The 19,094-nt window shown below is 39.7% G+C and overlaps 1 long non-coding RNA gene across 1 annotated transcript; it reads right to left on the bottom strand.

Annotated features, from left to right (window-relative positions):
- Nucleotides 1-1,312: 1,312 nt before the first annotated feature.
- Nucleotides 1,313-6,326, bottom strand: LOC122673974. Its single transcript, XR_006334859.1, has 3 exons — nt 6,254-6,326; nt 5,209-5,462; nt 1,313-1,390 (listed from the first exon to the last, which is right to left on the bottom strand). It is a non-coding gene; the product is annotated as an uncharacterized LOC122673974 (long non-coding RNA).
- Between the last annotated feature and the right edge of the window lie 12,768 nt (nt 6,327-19,094).

A 19,094-nucleotide genomic window follows, 5' to 3' on the forward strand; every position in this document is an offset into this window, starting at 1 on the left:
ACTAGAGTCCCTTGGACTGCAAGGAGAGCCAACCAGTCCATCCTAAAGGAGATCAGTCCTGGGTGTTCATCGGAAGGACTGATGCTGAAGTTGAAACTCCAATACTTTGATCACCTGATGTGAAGAACTGACTCATTGGAAAAGACCCTGATGCTGGGAAAGATTGAAGGCAGGAGAGGGGGGATGACAGAGGATGTGATGGTTGGATGGCATCACCGACTCTATGGATATGAGTTTGAGTAAGCTCTGGGAGTTGGTGATGAATAGGGAAGCCTGGTGTGCTGTAGTCCATGGGGTCACAGAGTTGGACACGACTGAGCAACTGAACTGAACTGAACTGAACTAAATGATTTGGTTTTATGATACTTAGGTTTTTTATTTATTAAGTCCCTGACATGAGGCAAGAATCATATGAAGGGCAGGGACTATAAAGGCCTATTACAGACAGTTCTCACTCTTGATAGCAATTCAGTTTTGGGGGGTGGGAGAGTGACAGGCCTCACACTAATGGAGGCAGGTAACCATCAGTGGTTCTGTGAAGGAAGACAGAGGGGCTCCAAGCAGATGGCGTTCAGTCCCACCAGGGCTAAGTAGGTAGGTTAAAAAGACTTCCCAGACATCTATCTTGATACTATTTTAAATTTTTAAATTCTCAAAGGACCTGAAAACAGCAGAAGAAGCCACAGTACTGTCGTGTTGTTTGGACAAGTTATTCTGGAGGGCCTCCTGGTGGTATCTGGGTGGGGTCCTTCCTTTTCATCCCATCATTCTTGCTTTTCCTAGTTTTTCCGTTTCCTGTTCTCCTTTACTTTCCCATCCTCTCAGCTCTCCTTCTCCCCTCTTTCTTGGGCTCCCTCCCATCACAATCTGGAGGCGTTGCCCCCCACTTCTACTCTGGATTCTTCTCTCCTGATCTGACCCTTGTTTCCGAGATGAGAGGCAACAAAAGATGGAAGCCTCAGTGCTCTGGAAGCCCTCACGTTCTGCCTCTTCCCCTTCCCATATGAGCCTCCTGAGGGTTAGTGCGCTCACACCACTGAAGGTGGCTGAGGACCGAGCAGGCGGAAAGGGTAAAGGGAAGGATGGGTGTGGGTGGAGGATGAACAGAAGGGACAAGCAGGACCATTTCAATCACTTGTTTTTGTCTTCCCACCTTGATTCCTGTGGTTAACCGAATTGAGTTTGGCTGACTTGGTGTTCACTCTTCTCCTTGTACCACGGCCAAGGACTATTCAATTTCGGGTGTTGAGGTCATGCAGGCAGTTTTGTTTCTTTTTGGCTCCAGCAAATCCATCCTCTCTCCAAAAACTCAAAAGGTGGTTTGCAGTGATTGCTCATCTACTGAGGGGATGCTGCTCTTGTGTCTCCTGCCAGAGGGATGCTCCCTGTTCTGTGTTAGTAGGAGACCATTTAAAACAGCAGCAAGGGCCCTGGACCTCCTGCTTCATTGTTATGCCAAGAATCCCCAGCCTGTATTTCTTTTTCATCTGATTCCGACAGGGTGGTTTTTGTATTTTGCCCACTGGCTGCCTAAATTGGAAACTTGGCTAAAAACAAACTGGCTGAAGTTCAATCCAGACAAGATGAATGCCCAGGGTTGGTAAACTATAGAAATTGGAGGACATACCCTGGTCTCTCTTTACAAAGGATTTTCCACAGGGGATGTTGGAGTTTCAGAGGAAGGAATGTGACTATCACTTGGCAAGTGCTCTGTTGTGTTAAGAGGCAGAGTGGTGGGACGGTGGACATCAAGGGGCTTTAGATGAAACCATTTGAGTTAAATCCTGGCTAAATCAACCAGCTGAGTGACTTCAGGCAAGATGCTCATTAAACTCAAAGCCTTTTCTGCAGTCTGCTACTTGGGATAGTAATGCAGGCCTCAAAGGCAACAGGTTGCAGTCAGTTGGGTTATGCGTGTGGAGGACTTGATATACAGTCTAGCACAGCTCCTCCAGTGAGTTGTGTCTATCTCTTCTGGATGGGATTCTAAAACCAGAGAATGCTGATGTCAGGGCCCTAGACTAAAAGGCAGATTTTAGAAGGGGCTAGATTTCAGGTCTGATTGAGGTTAGATTTCAAAAGGGGCATGGTTGAAATTCCAAAACTGTAGCTCTTCCATTTGCATTTCCAATGAGCAAATCTTAAAAAATGCTAAACATTTACTGTCCCATCACTTCTACAACAGACGGTACATTTGGGAGGATCTTCTGGTCTCAGTGAACTGTCACCGGGGTCCAGACCCTAAATGACAAGAGGTACTATTCCTAAAGAATTATCTTCTTATCCTTCTTCAAGCTGGGAATTCCAGTAAAACTTGGAAATAATAATTTAACCCCTACAGTAGCTTAAACTCCCTTTGGGATGTAAAACCCATTAAACAAGAATCATTATCATATAGACAATGATATAGATATATGATAGATACTAAAGTATGATAGCTCATGGGGATTATTTGTTATTGTCACAAATGTATGAGAGAATTACATGTATGTATCTTCTGTGTAAATGAAAGTATAACATTTTTTATGCCATAAAACACATTAATAGCCTGTAGTATATCTGGAATCATGTCTCATGATAGTGTCAGAGATGGTAAAAGACACAGGCTCATTCCAATGGAGGCTACAATCCAGGGTTTGAAATCATGACTCTTCACTGTAGTTTTTACACATAATAGGAAAGTTTCTCTGAAAAAGCACGTTTCTGAAGTTATGATGGTAGAAAATAAGATTTGAGACCGAGACAACTGAATCCTTTCTTCTCTTATACGCTACATCCCCAGAGGTTAGAAAATTTTGTTAGCTTTACCATAAAAGTATAACCAGACACCACCTACTTCTCACTGCCTCTCCTGCAACCACTCTAGACCAAGCCATTATCATCTCTCACTGAGAACAGCCCCTAACTGATCTCCCATCACACTCTATTCTAAACACAGTGGACTGAGTGGCCCTTTTAAAATGTGCCACCTCTAATCCCAGGCCCTGTGATCTGTGGTTTCCTAGTTCACTCAGAGTAAAAGCCAAGAGATCTAGGTTCCCATTCTGACTCCAGTTTCGTCTCCAATCACTTCCCTGGAACAGCCTGCTCCAGTACACTTACTGCTCCCTCACCCATCTTTCCAGCTATTCTATCTCAGGGTCTTTGCACTAGCTCTCTGCTCAGCCTGGACCATTCTTCCCTCATAAAGCATCATGGCCAAACCCTCATCATCTTCAAACTTTTAATCAAATGTCATCTTCTCAATGAGGCTTATACTTAACACAGTATCATAAATGGTCAGACACACACACACATACACACAACTCTTGCACTTCTAACTTCCTAACTTGCATTTCTATCATTTAAATACTATTCTACATTTGCATAATTTGCATGCTTTTTTATATTTATTTGTCCTTCCACCAGAATGTAAAGTCCATTTTTATTATTTTATCCAATAGTGTATTCTAAGCACCCAGAACATTTAACAATACATGTTTGTTAAATGAGTAATTAATCACACAACCAGCATAAGAAGTTACCCTAGAAATATTATGATCCCTCTCATCTGGTACCTCAAACTTTTCAGGAATTGTGCACCTAATACAAAAACAGAACAATTTGTACTTCTATGCTCTAAATAAAGTTCTACTTAGAGTGCACCCCTGGGCAATGGATTTATTTACACAGTTCAATTTTATTTCAACCACTGCTTCTAAAATTATCTGCAGTAAGGGGACTTTTACATTTTTTTTAATTAAAAAATATTGAAATATAGTTGATTTACAATGTTTGTGTTAGTTTCAGGTGTACAGCCAAGTGATTTAGTTTTATATGTATTCTTTTTTAGATTCTTTTCCATTATAGGTTATTACAAGATATTGGGTATAGTTCCCTGTGCTATACAGTAGGTCCTTGTTGATAGTGATCTGTTTTATACATAGTACTGTGTATATTTTAACCCCAAACTCCTAATTTACCCTCCCCTGCCTTTCCCCTTTGGTAGCCATAAGCTTGTTTTCTGTCTGTGGGTCTATTTCTGGGGATCTTTTTTTAAGAGAAACAAATACAATCTGCAGTGGACCAACACTTCTAAACATGACAGTAAAAAGTATTACTAGAAAAATAAAAAGTAGAAATATAAGAATGATAATTATATTAATAATAAAATACAATGTACTATTATTAGGTTCAAAGGAATATAATTAGTCTATCAAACTCCTGAGCATGAGTGCCAAGATGCTTCAGTTGTGCCCGACTCTTTGTGACCCTGTGGACTGTAGCCCGCCAGGCTCCTCTGTCCATGGGATTCTCTGGGCAAGAATAGTGGAGTGGGTTACCTTGCCCTCCTCCAGGAGATTTTCCCAACCCAGGGATGGAACCTGAGTCTCTCATGTCTCCTACATTGGCAGGCAGGTTCTTTACCACTCGTGCCACCTGGGAAGCCCCAAGTCCTGATCACTTACTCTTAATCTCTATTCTTACACCATGGCGGGCAAGTAAGGACAGCCAGGGAAAACAGGCTTTGAGAAGCACAGGACTAGACTTTGCTTCAGAGTTCACTCTGCTCTCCTGCCTCCCCAAGGCTCTCAGCATGCCCCTCCCCTTGTGATCTCAGGTTGACAAGGCTGGCCTAGGTGTTTTGCTGACCCTGTCTACAATCTCTCTCTCCAGGGAAGGCCTCCTATAGAATCCTAGCACATCCTAGTTTAACAGAAGCCCAGTGAGCCGAACTTTGGAACATGGGGATAAAGCCTTATCTTTCCAAAGTCATTTATTCTTCTGAAAAACAGCAAGGCCACTGTTTTTCAGTTGATTTTATAGCTCATATGCTCACTGTTATTAAAACCACATATCTTAAAATGCAATATGCTTAATACAGTTTGTATATATGGTACCTGAGAACACCTAAAAATAAATTAAAAATTTGATCCATATGTATGAATGCAGAGAGGCAATATAGCTCTTATTTTATAGTAGTTGATAGCTTATTGTCTGGATACAGTAACACTGAGAATTGTATCTATTAAAAAGATGTGACCATTTAAAAAGTGCTGAAAATATTTTGGGGGATGAAGTTGAAATACAATTTGGAAAATAAAAAAGATAGTACACTCATATTTCTCAAGACATTTAAAAAACCTGATACAGGCAACAGAGTTCACATTTCAGCATGCAACAATTTCTCGCCTTAACAATACCCCGATTGAGCTTTAGTAAACTCACCAGGCATTTGTTTTCAGTTTATGTACCAGATTTCTCCATGGAGATTCGTCCATAACATGAAGGCATTCAATATAGAAAATGACATGCAATGCCTTTATTCTTCCAGTTTAATTAATGCTGTGACAACCACTTGGCAGAGACTACAGTGGAGAGGAGGCCTCTGTAGGGAACTGCAGGTTATAAGCAGTAAGGAAACTGTCAAACTGTTCCTGGGATACAGCATATCATAACTTCAAGCTTTTTTTGTGGCATCACTGGAGATAAATTCCAAGGAGAACAAGCACATTGAAAAATTGGGTTGTTTAGTCTTAACAAAGAAGAAAGTTAATAATGATACAACTTGTAATTTTTTACACATTTGAGATTTCTAGAAAATAGTTTCCCACCTTAAAAAAAATCCTGAAACGAATACAATATTGCAGATCAACTATACTTCAACTACAAAAAAAAAAAAAATCCCAATATCCATTTAAGCTATATAAGTTCTCAATACCCTGAATACTTTGCTTGAGGAATTCAAATTTCTTTCCTCTCTTCAAGGGGGATATTGAGCCCCATCACAATGCTGGGTATAGTGGTGAACACTACAAAGTCCCTGCTGCCATGAGTGAGCTGGGAGCGGACAGTGAGTAAACCATCAGATACAGGACAGGTGGGTGATGAACAAAGTAGGGGTGCCATTGCAGATAAGGGGTCAGGGAAGTTCTCTCTGATGCCTGAGCTGAAACTTAAGTAAGGGGGGGATGGAGAGCACTGGGAAAAGAGTGTTTCAGTCATGGGAGCATGGAGTGTAAAGGGCTGAAGCAGGAGTCTGTTTGCAAAGCTTGAGAAAGAGCAAGAGGCTGGTACGGGGGGAGCAGAGGGAGCAAGTCCAAAGCGGCTTAAAGAGCCCCAGGAGAGTTCTTTTTTTTTTAAGATTATTTTTTATGTGAACCATTTTTAAAATATTTATTGAGTTTATTACAATACTGCCTGTTTTACATTTTGTTCTTTTGGCCATGAACCATGTGGGATCCTAGTTTCCTACCAAGGATCGAACCCATACCTCCTGCATTGGAAGGTGAAGTCTTCATCTCTGGACCACCAGGGAAGTTCTGCCATGGATGTACTTGAATCTATAAAACAAAGGGATCTTTCCTATAACAAATGTTTTCAAATGGCCCTTTTACTCTCTTGTAATAAAAATCTGTAGATAATATAACATTCACTCATGATTTTAAAAAATTAATATAAAACCCCAATTCCAGGAAGCAGTAGAAGGCCTTCAATAAAATAATTATTTCCCAGGCTATATGAATTAGTGGGATCCTTGCACCTGTACATCAAATCACTGTGAATGTGACAATGGATTGATACCTATGTGTTGACAACTCAAAAGCACCACGTTTTCAGAGATTTTCTGAAATGGCAAGTACTCTTGGAAGAGTTCTAAGCAAAACAAAGTACAAACATTCCCTGAAGTATGCAACAGTTGCATTCTATATAATTAGGTGTGTGGCAAAAGACTATAAACATTAGTTTGTGTTTATATATAAAATGGAGTTAGGTTTGATTCATAATTATCAATAATAGATTCCAGGACTTTTCAAAGGTTTTGCTGGATGCAGGACACTTTTGCATTGTGGGAATCTATTCTGAGCATTGCACAGATGTCTGGCATTCCTGGTCCCTACTCATTAAATACCAGTAGCACTTCCACATACTTCCCAAATGCCCCCCAGTAGACAGTATCACCTCCTTGGAAACCATTGCGATAGAGTGTGACAGAGGCTTTGGATTTTATGTGAAGATGCTGGGGGTTTTGAGCATGGATACAAACCAGTGGTGTCCCACAGAAGGTTATATAATAATGACAATGCTCTATATCTCCCCTGTCCAATAACCAGCTCTCTAGCCACAGGTAGCCCTTGAGAGTTTGAAACACGGCTGGCACAACTGAGGGACCGAACTTTTCATTTTAATTTACTTCAATTTAAATAGGCACATGTGGTTAGTGGTTGCCATATTGAACTGGACAGTTACGGACAATATAGATTCCTAACAAGCAGTATTTTTTCTTTTTTTTTTTGTAGTCATTCTACCTCACCTTACTTTCATGATCATCTCTTTTTCGTTCTACAAATAAAGCCACATTTGAAAAACTAATTCCTTGGAAAAGTTGGACTTGGAGCACTGCACTGTCACTTTTGTAAGGGTTAATTAAGTAATAAATAATGGGGCCTAATGCCTCTTATGAAACAGGGACCAGCAGTGAGCTGAGCCCTTCCCTAGAATGAAGGATGTCTGGATACAGCGGTGGATCTCACCTGTAAGCGAAATCACCTGGGGGACTACCTGAGGTTTAGAAGACAAAGCTATAGCAAAGTGAGGACTGAGAATGGGAGAACAGGGGAAGTGAAGGCAGAGTTAAAGGGGCCAAGAGAGGAGCAGAATGATGCAAGAGAACAGCTTAACCTGAGGAGGGGGATTGGCAGCCTTTGAGAAATGATGCAGTATGCTCAAACCAGAGAGCAAAGTTATCTCCCTCCAGTTGCTGTCAGCTGGGTGGTGCGACCCCAGTTAGGTGAACTTCCTTGCCGACTGGAACCCTTCCTCACTCTTCCTGGGAAGTACTCCTTGTTTCCAAGCTTTGCTCACCTGGTTCCTGCCCTTAAAATCTTACCAAGTCAGCAAAGTCCAGGCTACATGCCACTGCCTCCCCTCTATGCTGTCACCACACAGTGGACTGTCTTTGTTTCATCCAGTTGGATGGGTCACCTTCCAACTCCTTCATTCTGTGTACCTCTGTCATAGCATTTACTACAAGCAGGTGAAAAAAGCCTCCCCCAGCTCCCCAAAAGGATGAGCCTCTCCCCCCTCCTGAACGCTTGGCCCTTCCCGTGGTCCTAAAATAACAGTGGTGTCTGTTTATACTGGCCCCACCCTGCTCTGCAGAGTGCCTGGCCAAAGCCTGATGAAAAGCTGTGAATGGAAATTTAGCTACTTTTCTCCTTAGCAAAGGAGTCCTTGGGTGCCCCCCAAAGGTATCCACATCCTATTCACTAACACCTGTAAATAGGCTGCCTTACATGGCAAAAAGGACTTTGCAGATGTGACTGATTTTAGGATCTGGAGATGGGGAGATTACCCTCAATTATCTGGGTGGGCCCACTGTAATCAGAAGGGTTTACAGGGAAGAGGGGAGGCAGGAGAGGCAGAGAAGGAAACACGATGACAGAAGAGGTGTCAGATTCAGAGAGGAATTTGAAGAAGGTATGCGGTTGGCTTTTAAGACTAAGGAAGACACATGAAAAGATGCTCAACATCACTCATTATCAGAGAAATGCAAATCAAAACCACAATGAGGTACCATTACACGCCAGTCAGGATGGCTGCTATCCAAAAGTCTACAAGCAATAAATGCTGGAGAGGGTGTGGAGAAAAGGGAACCCTCTTACACTGTTGGTGGGAATGCAAACTAGTACAGCCACTATGGAGAACAGTGTGGAGATTTCTTTAAAAACTGGAAATAGAACTGCCATATGACCCAGCAATCCCACTTCTGGGCATACACACCGAGGAAACCAGATCTGAAAGAGACACGTGCACCTCAGTGTTCATCGCAGCACTGTTTATAATAGCCAGGACATGGAAGCAACCTAGATGACCATCAGCAGATAAATGGATAAAGCAGCTGTGGTACATATACACCATGGAATATTACTCAGCCATTAAAAAGAATTCATTTGAATCAGTTCTAATGAGATGGATGAAACTGGAGCCCATTATACAGAGTGAAGGAAGCCAGAAAGATAAACACCAATACAGTATACTAACACATATATACGGACTTTTAAAAGATGGTAACCATAACCCTATATGCAAAACAGAAAAAGAGACACAGATGTACAGAACAGACTTTTAGACTCTGTGGGAGAAGGTGAGGGTGGGATTTTCTGAGAGAATAGCACTGAAACAAGTACACTATCAAGGGTGAAACAGACCACCAGCCCAGGTTGGATGCATGAGACAAGTGCTCAGGGCTGGTGCACGGGGAAGACCCAGAGGGATGGGATGGGGACGGAGGTGGGAAGGGGGATCGGGATGGGGAACACATGTAAATCCATGGCTGATTTATGTCAATGTATGGCAAAAATCACTACAATATTGTAAAGTAATTAGCCCCCTAACTAATAAAAATAACTGAAAAAAAAAAAAAAGACAAAGGTACCAAAGGAGGAATGCAGAATAGAATGTCCACAGAAGCCTAAATGAGATATATAATTAAAACAACCAATTTCAAGTGAGGACTTGTTTGAAAAATCAGGGTGATATGCCCAGTCTTGTTAGGTGACAAGGCCAGAAAACCATCTGACTTTATGTCTGTGGACATGAACAACAACTGTAAGTATCCTCATTTAAAAATGCCTTCATCAAACAATGAGCCAGAGATATTGTCACCTCTTCTTCTAATGTGGAAACAGGTAGAGGAAAATTCTGAAGGAACAGAATCAGCTGGAATAATTACATGATCTCACATGCCCCTGCCCCAAGCAAAACCTACCTGGACAGCTGCTGTTCCACTCTGTGATGGTAAAGTAAAGTTATGAGTTCCCCACTTCCCAGCATATATTTTGGCATTACAGTTTGCTTCGTGCATAGAAGAAATACATACTCAGTAGACTTGGTTATAAAGATGCTGTCTATAAACGACATCTCTGAATTCATAAGGATATGGCTGGATGATCCTTTAAGTAAATGACTCTGTCAGTTGAAGAAACACTCTTGTGATGGATGTTCCCATCTTTGTTTTTATTTTTTTAATGTGCATGTTGGCTGTTATTTAGCAGTTATTTTCCACCTGTAATATTCCTCTCTCCTGTCCATTTATAATTTAATTTTACTGATGCTGACACTGATTTGTAACCAGAGTAATTATTAAATGTCATGAATACAAAATTAATCCCATAGAGAATGTTTACACATGAGCTAACCTAAGCCTCCTAACCTAAGCCCCAGCCTCTAGTAAGCACTCCTCAACCTTCAATATGCTATTGAATCACCCTTTTATGGGATTATTGTTTTAATTAATATACTTCTAGATGTATTAGTTTATAACAACTAGTCTAGGAAAGGCTTTATTTCAGATGATTTCTTAAAAAAATATAGACAGCTAACAATTCTTATTTATTAAGTTTCTGAATGTACAGACAGAAGGCTAGGATGCTCAGGAAATAATTTTCAAATCCTTGCTGTATTCCTAATAAATCCATTACATTGTCTTAGCATTACAAGTCATAGATTTTTAAAGTAGTATATTATGCTCAATGCATTTTCTTCCTTTCACTGTCAGCATTTAAAATAGACTCCCATGATGACTGAACCCCACAGGGTCCCTACTGGCTGCTCATGACTTACTAGAAGACTGAAAACCCAACTGAGATTGACTGTGGGCTCACAAGCTTCAGCAGCAGCCTCTCATCATGACATATTTTCAATGGGGGAGAAGACACGCCTGGATTAAACTTGTCAGCACACCTGCCTCTTCCCCATACATGAACTTTCTGGATTGTACTCCCCTTCTGAGATCATCAAGACCAAAGCTTCAGATGAGAAACAGACCAGCTCTTCACTGCAAACATTTTGGGACCCCTTAGAATACCATGTAATGCAAATATGCTGACTCTGCATTTGGCAAAAGATAAGAGACCCTGAAGTTGATGGTTATGTTGTCTATCGTTCTGTTAACTAGGATTTCAAGGTTTATCTCAAGAATTCAACCTGTGATGTTTACAGTTGCTAGAGAACACAGTATTGAAGATACACCAACCAATCTAGCCTCACTAAAAATGCAGCCATGGTATAATGGTACAATATGGCTTGGGTCTGAAACCTGGCTCTGCACTTTGCTTACCTGGACCTTGGAAATACCTCTTAATCTCTCCAAAACATTGGTTTCCTCATGCATTTCCCTACAGATTTACTGAAAATATAACAGGGCTTTTAAAAGTGGGAGCTTCCCTCGTGGCTCAAATGGTACTGTCTGCAATGCAGGGGACCCAGGTTCAATCCCTGGATCAGGAAGATCACCTGGAGAAGAGAATGTCTACCCATTCCAGTATTCTTGCCTGGAGAATTCCATGGACAGAGGAGCCTGGTGGGCTCCACCCAGTCCATGGGGTTGCAAAGAGTCAGACATGAGCAACTAACACTTTCTATCTTAAAAGTGGGAAATTTATTTCTCCATCTATTTGTGTTCTCTTTGATTTCTTTCATCAGTGTTTTATAGTTTTCTATGTATAGGTCTTTTGTTTCTTTAGGTAGATATACTCCTAAGTATTTTATTCTTTTTGTTGCAATGGTGAATGGTATTGTTTCCTTAATTTCTCTTTCTATTTCCTCATTGTTAGTGTATAGGAATGCAAGGGATTTCTGTGTGTGAATTTTATATCCTGCAACTTTATTATATTCATTGATTAGCTCTAGTAATTTTCTGGTAGAGTCTTTAGGGTTTTCTATGTAGAGGATCACGTCATCTGCAAACAATGAGAGTTTCACGTCTTCTTTTCCTATCTAGATTCCTTTCATTTCTTTTTCGGCTCTGATTGCTGTGGCCAAAACTTCCAACACTATGTTGAATAGTAGGGGTGAGAGTGGGCACCCTTGTCTTGTTCCTGATTTTAAGGGAAATGCTTTCAATTTTTCACCATTGAGGATAATGCTTGCTGTGGGTTTGTCATATATAGCTTTTATTATGTTGAGGTATGTTCCTTCTATTCCTGCTTTCTGGAGAGTTTTTATCATAAATGGATGTTGAATTTTGTCAAAGGCTTTCTCTGCATCTATTGAGATAATCATATGGTTTTTATCTTTCAATTTGTTAATGTGGTGTATTACATTGATTGATTTGCGGATATTAAAGAATCCTTGCATTCCTGGGGTAAAGCCCACTTGGTCATGATGTATGATCTTTTTAATATGTTGTTCATCGCAGCACTGTTTATCATAGCCAGGACATGGAAGCAACCTAGATGCCCATCAGCAGATGAATGGATAAAGAAGCTGTGGTACATATATACACCATGGAATATTACTCAGCCATTAAAAAGAATTCATTTGAATCAGTTCTAATGAGATGGATGAAACTGGAGCCCCTTATACAGAGTGAAGTAAGCCAGAAAGATAAACACCAATACAGTATACTAACGCATATATACAGAATTTTAAAAGATGGTAACCATAACCCTATATGCAAAACAGAAAAAGAGACACAGATGTACAGAACAGACTTTTAGACTCTGTGGGAGAAGGCGAGGGTGGGATGTTCTGAGAGAATAGCATTGAAACAAGTATACTATCAAGGGTGAAACAGACCACCAGCCCAGGTTGGATGCATGAGACAAGTGCTCAGGGCTGGTGCTCTGGGAAGACCCAGAGGGATGGGATGGGGACGGAGGTGGGAGGGGGGATCGGGAAGGGGAACACATGTAAATCCATGGCTGATTCATGTCAATGTATGGCAAAAACCACTATAATACTGTAAAGTAATTAGCCTCCAACTAATAAAAATAAATGGAAAAGTAAATAAATAAAAGTTGGAAATTTAAACCTAGGGTTTCATTTTCCCTTTTTAAATTTTTGCCTTTTATATTATTTTTTTCAATTCTATTCTGTTATCTTGTTTACCAATGAGTCAGTAATACTCATTGACTCATGGAGTAGATCACCTACGATCTAGAACAGAGAATCATTGCTAGGTCTGAGGGTTTTCTTTTGTTTTTGAGGTAAAAATAAGAACATTAGAGTGAAATGCATAAACTGCATAACTCTGTAGACTACAGCTCAATTGAATTTTTCTATACACCAGTCCCATCATCTGGTCCCAACACTTCATGGCTAATAGATGGGGAAACACTGTAAAGAGTGGCTGGCTTTATTTTTCTGGGCTCCAAAATCACTGCAGATGGTGATTGCAGCCATGAAATTAAAAGACACTTACTCCTTGGAAGGAAAGTTATAACCAACCTAGATAGCATATTAAAAAGCAGAGACATTACTCTGCCAACAAAGGTCTGTCTAGTCAAGGCTATGGTTTTTCCAGTGGTCATGTATGGATGTGAGAGCTGGACTATAAAGAAAGCTGAGCACCAAAGAATTGATACTTTTGAACTGTGGTGTTGGAGAAGACTCTGGAGAGTCCCTTGGACTGCAAGGAGATCCAACCAGTCCATCCTAAAGGAGATCAGTCCTGGGTGTTCATTGGAAGGACTGATGTTGAAGCTGAAACTCCAATAGTTTGGCCACTTGATGCGAAGAGCTGACTCATTTGAAAGACCCTGATGCTGGGAAAGATTGAGGGCAGGAGGAGAAGGGGATGACAGAGGATGAGATGGTTGAATGGCATCACCGACTCGATGGACATGGGTTTGTGTGGACTCTGGGAGTTGGTGATGGACAGGGAGGCCTGGCGTGCTGCAGTTCATGGGGTCACAAAGAGTCAGACATGACTGAGTGACTGAACTGAACTGAATACACCAGTGCAACCGCCACTTAGATCAAGATAAGGACTATTTCCAGCACTCCAGAAAGTTCTATCATATTCTCTTTTAGTTTATAACATTATAACCACCATATTTGGAGGTAATCATTATTCAGATGACCATGAATTAGGTTTTTCCTATTTCTGGCATATCTCACTCAACATAATGTCTATGATATTTAACCATGCTGTTGTGGATTCATTATAAGAACACATAAACGATTTTTAAATTCTTTCTCCTACTGATGACTATTTCATTGCTTTCAGTTTGGACTATGATGAATGAAGCCACAAAGAACATTCTTAAATGCATCTTTTGGTGGGCAAATACATTCAGAAGTTTCGAGCATATAACTTAGGACTGGAATTGTAGTGTCTTAGTCTGGTTTTGGTATCAGGGTAATGGTGACTTCAGAGAATGATTTTAGGAGTGTTTAATCATCTTCAGTTTGTTTAGCATAGATTGAGGAAGAAAAGTATTAGCTCTTTGTTTTGCTTGGTACAATGGTCCTGTGAAGGTGGCTGATTTGGGGCTTTTGTTTGCCGGGGGCTTGATTGCTGGTTTAAATTAAAAATTTGGTCTGTTCAAATCTGAGTCTGTTTTGACTCAGTCCTGGCAGGTGTGTGTTTCTAGAAATTTGTCCAACTCTTTCAGGTTGTCCAGTTTGTTGGCATACAACTATTTGTAGTGTTCTCTCATGATTTTTCAAAATATCTGTGGTATCAGTTGTTATTGCTCCACTTTACTTGGGTCCTCTCTCTTTTCTTATTGGTGAGCCTGGCTAAAGGTTTATCAATTTTACTTATCTTTTCAAAAAGTTAAACTTTGGTTTCACTGATTTTTTTTTCTATTGTTTTCTTTTGTCTCTATTGTATTTATTTCCTTTCTGATCTTCATTACTTCCTTCCTTCTGGTGTCTTTGGGCTTTATCTATCCTTCTTCTAATTCCACTTTCTTTAGGTGGTAGGTGATATTATTTCAGATTTTTTGTTTGTTTCTTGAGGAAGGCCTCCATCCTATAAACTTCGCTTAGAACTGCTTTTGCTACATGCAGTAGGTTTTGGAGAATTTTGTTTCCATTTCATTTGTCTCAAGGTATATTCTGACTTCCTCTTTGCTATCTTTATTGACCCATTTGTTTTTTCATAGTGTGTTGTTTACTTTCTACGTGTTTGTTCTTTCCCTTTTTTCTTTCTGTAATCACATTTCTAGCTTCATACTGCTGGTGGCCAGAAAAAATGCTTGGTATAATTTTTATCCTCCTGAATTTGTTGAGACTTGTTTTGTGGCTTAGTCTATGATTTATCCTGGAGAACATTCCATGGGCATTTGGGGAAGAAAAAGTATATTTTGCTGTATTTGGTTAGAATGTGCTGTAGATACCTGTTACGTTTAACTGGTCTATGGTGTCATATAAGACTGTTACCTTATTCTCTGTGTGTATGACCTGTCCATTGATGTTAGTGGGTGTTGAAGTCCCCTACTATTACTGTATTGTCAATATCTCACTTTGTCTCTTGTTGTTCAGTCGCTAAGTTGTGTCTGACTCTTTACATCCCATGGACTGCAGCACGCCTGGCTTCCCTGTCCTTCACTATCTCCCTGAGTTTGTTCAAACTCATGTCTATTGAGTCAGTGATGCCATCCAACCGTCTCATTCTCTGTCATCCGCTTCTCCTTTTGCCCTCAATCTTTCCCAGCATCAGGGTCTTTTCCAATGAGTCAGTTCTTTGCTCCGGTGGAGCTTCAGCTTCAGCACCAGTCTTTCCAAAGAATACTCAGGGTTGATTTCCTTCAGGATTGTCTGGTTTGATCTCCTTGCTGTCCAAGGGACTCTCAAGAGTCTTCTCAAACCACAGTTTGAAAGTATCAATTCTTTGGCACTCAGCCTTCTTTATGGTCTAACTCTCACATCCATATGTGATTACTGGAAAAATCATAGCTTCGACTATACAGACGTTTGTTGGCAAAGTGATGTTTCCGCTTTTTAATACACTGTCTAGGTTTGTCAGTTTTTCTTCCAAAGAGCAAGCATCTTTTAATTTCATGGCTTCAGTCACCGTCTACATTAATTTTGGAGCCCAAGAATATGAAATCTGACAGTGTTTCCACGTTTTCCCCATCTATTTGCCATGAAATGATAGGTCTGGATACCATGATCTTCATTTTTTAAATGTTGGGTTTTAAGCCAGCTTTTTAACTCTCCTTTTTCACCTTCATCAAGAGACTCTTAATTCATCTTCACCTTCTGCCATTGCAGTGGTATCATCTGCATACCTGAGGTTGTTGATATTTCTCCTGGCAATCTTGTTTCCAGCTTGTGAGTCATCCAAACTGTTAGTATTTGATTAATATATTTAGGTTATCCTGTATTAGGTACATATATGTTGAGTATAATATCCCTCTTTTGCATCAATCCCTTTATCATTATATAATGCCATTCTTTCTCTTTATAGCCTTTGTTTCAAAGTATACTTTGTCTGTCATGGGTATTGCTACCCCTTCTTGTCATTTCAGTTTGAATGAAATATCCCCATTCCATTCCCATTCAGTCATGTGTGTCTTTAGCTCTGACACAAGTCTCTTGGGGTGACATATAGATGGGTCTTATTGCTTCTTTATCCAATCAGTCATCCTATGTCTTTTGATTGGAATGTTTAGTTCATTGACAGTTAAAGTAATTATTGATATGTATGTACTTACTGCCATTTCACTACTTGTTTTCTGGTTATTTTTGTAGTTCTTCTCTGTTCATTTCTTCTTTTAGTTCTTTCCCTTGTAGTGTGATGATTTTCTGTATGCTTGTGTTTCCTTTTTTTTAGTTTTTGATTTGTGATTACCAGGGGATTCTTATATATTAATCTGTACTTACAGTTTTAAACTACTAATCATTTAAATTCAAACACATTCTAAAAGAATATCTACATTTTTTATTCCCCTCCTGAACACTTTGTGGTTTGATGTCATAGTTTACATCTTTATTTTTATCCCTTAACTATTTATTATAATTATGTTGTTTTAATAATTGTCTTTTAATCTTTGTACTGGCCTATATAGGTGGTTGACCCTCAGTCCTTACCATGTACTTGTCTTTCTAAGTGGGATTTTCCCTTTCCTGTAGATTCTTACTTCTTTTCCATTTAGAGGAGACCCTTTAACATTTCTTTTAGGGTAGGTTTCCTATTGATGAACTGTTTTAGTTTTTGCTTGTCTGAGAAGTTTCTTACCTCTCCTTTGATTCCAGATGCTAATCTTGCTGGGTAGAGTATTTTAGGTTGCAGATTTTTCCCTTTCAGGACTTTGGATATACATTCCCTTTTGACCTGCCAGCTATCAGAGAAATCAGCTGATATCCTTTTGGGGATTCTTGTATACGATACTCTTTCTCCTGTGGCCTTTAGAATTCTCTATTTTTAATTTTTGTCATTTTAATTGTGATGTTGTCTTTTGAGCCTGGGTTCATTTCGTTTGGGACTCCCTGTGTTTCCTGTATCTAGCTATGTTTCCTTGTTTAGGAGTTGGAAGCTTTCAGCCATAATTTTATTAACTATATATTCAATCATCTTCTTTCCCTTCTGGGACCCCAATAATGTAAACATTACTGTGCTTGATGTTGTCCCAGAGATCCCTTCAACCATTCTCATTTTTCATACTGTTTTCATTCTGGCTGTTCTGAATGATTTCCATTATTCTATTTTCCAGGATCACTTATGCATTCTTCTGTATCACCTAATGTGTAGTTAATTCCTTCTAATGTGTTTTTCATCTTAGTTATTGTATTCTTCAGCTCTGTTACTTTTTAAAATGTATTTTCTAGTGCTTTGTTAAAATTTTCACTGTATTCTTCTTTTCTTAATCTCTTTGGCATCCTTATTACTAATGCTTTGATATATGGTAAGTTGTATACTTCTGTTTCTTTTTTTCAGGGGCTTTCTCTTGCTCTGTCAACAGAAACAAAGTCCTCTGTATTCTCATTTTGTTTAACTTTCTCTGTCTCTATGGAATTACATGGAACAGTTACCTATTGTAGTCTTGAAGGAATGTCCTTGTGTGGGAACAAAGCCATACAGTCTGCCTGTGCCCAGTTACTTTGGGGGGAGAAGCTGGATCTGGTGTGAACACAGTCACACCTTTCCCCAGGATGTGCGGTCAACTATCGCCTTGGTAGTAATAGGACTAGAGATGGAGGGGATTCTAGTGTCAGTTGTGGAATGAATTTATTTTTTTCCTACACACTATATATGTATTAAAGATAATGTATATGAATTGTTTATTATGATGCCAAGCACATAAATGTTCACCTGGTAATTATCACCATTACAATCATTTAGTTTTACCAGTGAAAAGTAAGTGATGAGAGAGTGAAAGAGAAGAATAAAAATAAATTTCTATATCAAATGGCAATATGTGTCCAAGTAATCCCGTGAGCTTTTGCCCTCATCTTCCTTACTCAGGTAGTGCTTATTTATTGTAATGTAATGACAGAGCCACAGTTAAGAGTTTTAATCATTAGATAGGCCTGTCAGTTTTAGTCTGTTCTGTCTCCTACAACTTTCACTAATGAACCGTTCATGATGGAAATTAAAGGAGTATCACTGCAAACCAACCCAGCATCTGTAGCTGCAACTCCAAACATGTTCTCCACCGAGCATGATTCAGTGGTGCACTTATCATGATTAGGGTAAAAAACAACAACAAAAGATAGATGGATATTCTCACCAAAAAAAGTGTGACCAAATATTATACATTTAGACAGGGCTTCCCAGGTGGTGCAGCTGGTAAGGAATCCGCCTGCCAATGCAGGAGCTGTGGGTTTGATCCCTGGGTCAGGAAGATCCTCTGGAGAGGGAAATGGCAACCCACCCCAATATTCTTGCCTGGAAGATTCCATGGACAGAGAAGCCTGACGGGCTATAGTCCAGGGAGCTGCAAAGAGTCGGACATGACTGAGCACAATGACATAAGCAATCTTTATTTTACTGAAGAAATGCAGCATATTGCCTTTTAACTAATTTTTACTTCTGAAATGGAAAGAATATAAATTCCTAATAGTAAGAACAGCTCTAAGAGAATGGGCTTTGGGAATTAATTAGCATATTCAACCTGTGAACTCAGTATTTAGAGGTCATTTTGTCTGGACTGGGCATCATGTAAATTGCTTTATCTAAATCTATGATCCACTTACTCCTTTCCTGTAATTTTTCTTTTTAATGCTGCAAAGATCATTTGAAATTTTAGTATTCATGTTAAAAACTTGGTATTTGCTATTTCAGTATTTAAAGAATAAAATTCCAGTCATATCATGAATCCCATCTTCCCATGGAAAGGTGTGATCCAAGATTCCTTACAGTTTAGAAGCAACTCCCC

Source organism: Cervus elaphus, chromosome 18 (assembly GCF_910594005.1).
Source record: "Cervus elaphus chromosome 18, mCerEla1.1, whole genome shotgun sequence".
Classification (NCBI taxonomy): domain Eukaryota; kingdom Metazoa; phylum Chordata; class Mammalia; order Artiodactyla; family Cervidae; genus Cervus; species Cervus elaphus.